Genomic DNA, 6285 nt, shown 5'->3' with positions numbered 1-6285 from the left:
GAGGCCCCTAAACCAGATGTTCCAGTTTCTTCATTATCTTTGTGGCCTTCTTCTGGATTCACTCCAATATGTTCATATTTCTTTTGTACTAGGGAGTCCAGCACTGAACTAAACACCCACCTCAGAGATGTGATCTCATCAGGGATGAACAGACAGGAAGATTCACCTCCCTTGGCAACACTGGCCCTCATGCATCCTAGCAGGCTGTCATCCTACTTTGCTGCAAGGGTGCATTGCTGGCTTATGTTCAACTTGTCTTCCAGGAATTATTTGCTTGGCCACCCTCCCTGGTTTGGGGTGAAGTTTACTGACCTGCATTTCCTCAGATCCCTCTCTTTGAAACCTGGGCATTAGTTTTATTTTTCTTCCATCTGCTGCTCTTGCCTGATTTCTGAATGTTGGGCTGGATTGTTCTTAAGCTTTAGAAAGCGATCCTTGAGAATCAAACAGCTCTACTAGACTCTTCAGTTCTGTATCTCAAGGGATCCTGCAAGGCAGATCTCTAACATTCCTATAAACAGGCTGAAGCCTGCTTTCTTTAAGTCCATGGTTGTGACCCTGCTAATTGCACTGACATCTCCATGCAACCATCTCCACTGCAACCTTTGTACCCCTTGATACAAGAAAGACAGGGAGCTGTTGGAGAGGGTCCAGAGGAGGTCCACAAAGATGATCAGGGGACTGGAGCACCTCCCCCACGAAGACAGGCTGAGGGAGCTGGGCTTGTTCAGCCTGGAGAAAAGAAGGCTGCGGGGTGACTTCATTGCAGCCTTTCAGTACCTAAAGGGAGCTTACAAACAGAAGGGGAATCAACTCTTTGAAAGGGCAGATAACTGCAGGACAAGGGGAAATTGTTTTAAGTTGAAGCTGGGAAGATTTAGGTTGGATGTCAGGGGGAGGTTGTTCACTGTGTGAGTGGTGAGGTGCTGGAACAGGCTGCCCAGAGAAGTTGTGGATGCCCCGTCCCTGGAGGTATTCAAGGCCAGACTGGATGGGGCCCTGGGCAGCCTGGTGTAAGATAAATGTGGAGGTTGGTGGCTCTGGCTGTGGTGGGGGGTTGGAGCTTGATGATCCTTGGTGTTCCTTCCAATCCAAGCCATTCTGTGATTCTATGATTCTATGACAAAATTTTCTCCATTTGTAAGCATCAGGTCCAGCAGAGCATCTCCCCTTTTCAACTCCTTGATCACCTCTGCAAGGACAGCATCGTCAATACACCCCAGTAACATCACTCTTCATTGAAATGGCAGCAGAATTTGGTCTTTAAAGACTCTGGGCCACTCTGTAGCCTATCTAAACAATTCTAGCAAATCTAGATGGAAAACATTTATCTAAATGTCTTCCTTATATCACCAGCTATGCTAGTATTATCACTTTCTGAATAGAGACTCAAGAAGAATATAGATTAAGCAGAGACAACCAGCTAATCAACACAAGGAAAACAAATCTTTTGCTGGGAGTGAAAGAGGTCATTTCCTCCTGAAGCAAAGAGGGGAGAAATGAAACCTGCTGGATCTTTGATGATGGTTTTCTAAGCTAAGCTCCTCACAGCACAGCACAGCTATGTGCTATGCTATGCATAGGGTGATACTGGTAGAGGCAAATTGTTGGTATTTTAATGTAAACCTAAACACCAATATATTCCAGCTTTTTTTTCTTTTCTGCTATGAATGTGTAGCAATATTCTCCATATATGTGTGCCATTTAAGTTAGTTGCGTATTTCTCCTGTAAATGACTTTCCTAAACAGTCTGCATTACAGTACTCCACTGCAGTCAGGATCAGTGTTGACAAGAGTCTCTGGCAGGAATTAAGAAGAATCAAGAAACCAGATCAAAGTTTGCAAAATTGATACCAAGCATTTTGTTTCTATTCTTTACTACTGAGAATTTCCAAAGTACCTGCAAGTGTAGCAGCTGACCAGTGACATTAGAATGGCAAGGACTGAAGTTTCATGCTGAAGATTAAAGTTTCTGAGGTCATGCAGAGAAGGGAGTATAATTGCAAGTTATCAAGAAAATCATAAGGCGTATCATATAAAATTGGTAGAGCCAGTAACTGAGCCTTCCTGAATTGTCATGTGCATACAAATGAATAAAGAATAAATCTTCCCAGCCACAGCAGCAGGATTAGAAGTTGGAAGAGTTCATTGCTCCTAAATGCATTGGTATGTTTCTTCAATTACCGTAATACACCATAAAAGCAAAAAAAGGCTCGAGCTAATTCCTTTAAGTAACATATTCTGAAACATTAAACAATAAAGAATGTAATGTTCTCTCTAGATAACATAATAATTGTCTGTGTGACACCTTTGGTTGACTAGGTACCACAGGGAAGTACATTATGCAAAATCCTAAGCTGGAACTAATCATGGCCTTCAGGAATTGTAAGAGTACAATTATTCCTTGAAGAAGTGGTGGAGAAGACGGTGTGTATGGCAAAAGGCTTTGTTAATAGTGTTAAAATAATTTATGTACAAGTGGGTCTCCTCTTTAAAAAACTGCTGAGAAATATATACATCTATGAATTGTAAAACAGTTACGTTAATATTGCCAGACCTCTCAAGGATTCTTCCTCCTGACCACAGTGCTGCAGAGTTAGGTGTAAGAGCCCTTTGTTTCTGATAGCATTTGTGTTGTTTACCAGTTGATTTTGTAATTGTCTTTTCCAACAGATTTGACACAGGCAGGCATTTTTTTAATGGTCTAAAACACTCATTTATAGTCCTGATGGTTTTTATAACATCAGACCTTTAAAATAGCCCTGCTTTATTATTTAGCATTCTTTTTATAACAATAAAGATATGCACGGCTCTCTCCAGGCATAAGAATACCCTATATGTAATATGTAGCAATAATTTTCAGGCACTACTTCGAGACCTTAATATAGCAAGTTCTGGATATCAGCTCAATTATGTTTTCAATTTCTACTTCCTTTTACTGAAGTAGTATTACAGAGGTCATTTTGAAAGTAATGCCTCTTATTTATTCCCATGGAAACTACAGCAGATACAAAGAGCACAGTAACACTGTTTGATAGAGCAAATTCTCAGCTGCAAAATACTATTTTTCAACATAGTCACCATCATTATCCAATTCACATGGATAAGATGATCACAATTCTAATCATTTCACAATGTGACAGCTGTGCATCTAGAACGTGGCTTGTCCTTCACACTGCTGTCACCACTGCTGAAACACACTGCCTCACTGTGCTCACATCCACTTTTTGGTCTCTGTAAAAATTCAGCAAGCGTCAGTGAATACAAATAGGCATCAGTCTTTTCTGCAGGGAGAAATTCAGTGACATGCTGTTGCTTCATCTTTGTTTCTCACAAGAACAGAGTAGAGGGGTGATTCTGCCCCTCTTTTACTCTTGTGAGACCTCATCTGGAGTACTGCATCCAGTTCTGGGGCCCCCAACACAAGAGAGATGTGGAGTTGTTGGAGCAGGTCCAGTGCAGGGCCACGAAGATGATCAGAGAACTAGAGCACCTCTCCTACAAGGACAGGCTGAGAGCTGGGGCTTTTCAGCCTGGAAAAGAGAAGGCTCTGAGAGGGGGGGACACCTTTTAGCAGCCTTCGAGTAGCTGAAGGAGGCCTACAGGAAAGCTGTGGAGGGATTTTTTATAAGAGCAAGTAGTGACAGGACCAGGGAAAATGGCTTTAAAGTGGAAGAGGATAGATCTAGACTAGATATTAAGAAGAAATTCTTTACTATAAGGGTGACACTGGAACAGGGTGCTCAGAGAGGTTGTGGATGCCCCCTCCTTGGAGTTGTGCAAGACCAGGCTGGATGGGGGTTTGAGCAACCTGGTCTAGAGGGAGGTATCCCTGCCTACAGCAGGGGGTTGGAACAAGGTGATCTTAAAGGTGTCTTTCAACCCAAACCATTCTGTGATTCTGTGATTCATATGCACTTTCATGTCAGACTCCATTTTGTCAGACTGCCCATCTGCTGCCATCTGTCACATGGCAACAAAATGTAATGGAATATGGGTGGGAAGGTTCAGCCTCTATTGCTATACCACCAACATCTGCCTCTGACATTGTGGGCCAACATAATAAAATAGAAGGCATTCCTTTCGGAGCAGCTCTGATAGATAAGAGATAGATGGACTTGCTCTAGTACTGGAGGATACTTCAGGGAAAGCAAGGGACAATTTCCTATCAGAGAGTGGAAGATATGTTTTGATAGGTGCTGTCCATTTCAGCTTTTAGCAGTAAAATGGGAAGCGTGTGCAGCATTTTACATCACCTAAATAGATTACCCAAAACAGACACACACACATGTCAAAGCAAATGACATTCTTTTTGCTGGGCATGACAAATTCCAGTGCTAGATCCAAACAAGAATAAACCTTGGCCCAATGTAACATTTTGCCCTCTTTCTGGGGCTCTCTCTCCAGGGAACTGTGGAATTTCACTTTTCAGCATCCTGAGCTGTAACAATTAGTGCTATAAACCTTGCAGAACACACTGTCCTCGCAACTGAACAATCTTGCTCCTCACAGAACGTGTTATGTGAAGTGCATAAAACTGCATCCCAAAACCAATGTGATAATACAGCATTCATTCATATTAATATTTTATGGTTTTGGTCTACAGTGAGCTCAAGTATTTTGCTTGCCATAAACGTGTTTCAGTTCAAGTATTTTAGAAGTAGGGCTGAATATTACTATGTTTTTTAGTTTTAAGGTTTTCCATTTGTGACTAATGGTACAAGAAGCTGGAGCACTCAGCCAGCAGAAAACTTGGTAAAGTAAAAAATGTATAGTTAAAAATCCAATTTCCAATTCGCCACCACAGTATAAAAACACTATATGCAATGCTGATTATAGATATGTTTCTGTGGGTATTTGCCATTCCTTTGTCACATCCCTAAAATATAGAACGATATTCCCAGTGATCAATTACACCTAGGTGCTGTGTAGCGCATTTGGCTGCGTGCTGTTTATACTTAACCAAAACATCCAGGTGAAAATATATGTTTGTGAACCCCCAAGCTCTGTATTCAGCTGTAGGAGTAAGTATTTCAGCTGACAGCAAAAGCAAAAGCAATACCACTTGCTGACTTGGGAAAAAAAAAATAGGTGAGCTGGGCTGTAGTAAATCTAGCCTGTGCTGTCTATCATTCTCAGCAGTCCCCTGCAATTGGAAGCTTTTCTTCCAACTTTAGGCTTCTACTCTCTCTGGATTAAATGAAGATCTTAACTCTAAAAGTGCCTATAGTTGTGAGGAAAAAAAAAAGAAGACCTTAAAATAGAAAAGCTTTAAATCTGGAAACCAACAATGAAGTAATGAAGAGTAAATAGTTGTTTGAAGGGAAGGAGTAGTAGGAACGTGACACAGTTATAAATATTTCTTTTGTTTTTCCTTTTTAATACTATTTGTTTTGTAAGCTTTATCTTATCTGGCATTCCTCAAAAAGGATGAAGCTGCTGACCAGGATTGTGAGTATTCTTTATAGAGAGGAAGGATCACTGATATTTCTCATTTTTGGTGTAGTTTGTGGTACTGCTTAAATGCATATAATGGTTCAACACAGAATGTAGAAATTATTTTGTTGTATTATTGTAATTTCACAGCAAGCATAGTTGAGGGAATGAATGTGGTGATTCTTAATGTTTTACATCTCCACTGAAGAAATTTCTCAATTTAAAAGAGATCATTTTCTATCAGAGAGTTTTCTCCTGCAAAGTAGGAAAAAAAATGCTAATAGCTGAAGGAAACAGCTTTACAGAAAAAAAAGAAAAAATACAAAATGTTTTTTAATCATGGTAAATACTAGGAAGCTTATGTAGATTTACTCTCTATTCTTCTCCTCCCTAGAAGGTTCTCATTTTAGTAATCGTTCCTTTCCGTTTGCTATCAAGACACTTCTATGCTATTTTTACGCAATTTATGTTAAAAAGTAAAGATGAAAACAAGAAAAGAACGACTCTTTTTGCCCTTCTTTGTTAATTAAGTGCAGTCAGATCATGTGTGCTTGGCTCTGGTGTAAACCATATGCTCTCAAGCCTTCTGTGACTGCCTAAAGACTCTAAAAAGTAAACAGACATTTTCTCTGCCTATTATCAATGGGAGTGCTGCGAAAAGTTGGAGAGAGAAAGCTGATAAAGAAAATTCTGAGAACACTCAGCAGATGGGGTCACAGAGACCTGTTCCAAAATGATATAGAAGTTAGTGAAAGACCTGGCCAGGCCTTGCCATCAAAGGAAACTGCTGTCAAAAACCATCAAAGACAGACTGGGAAGTGACCACTATTCACACTTAATTTTCTGATT

This window comes from Centrocercus urophasianus, unplaced genomic scaffold, assembly GCF_019232065.1.
Source record: "Centrocercus urophasianus isolate 14NV4802_14NV808 unplaced genomic scaffold, USGS_Curo_1.0 seq_9, whole genome shotgun sequence".
NCBI lineage: Eukaryota > Metazoa > Chordata > Aves > Galliformes > Phasianidae > Centrocercus > Centrocercus urophasianus.
This window is presented reverse-complemented; position numbering follows the sequence as displayed.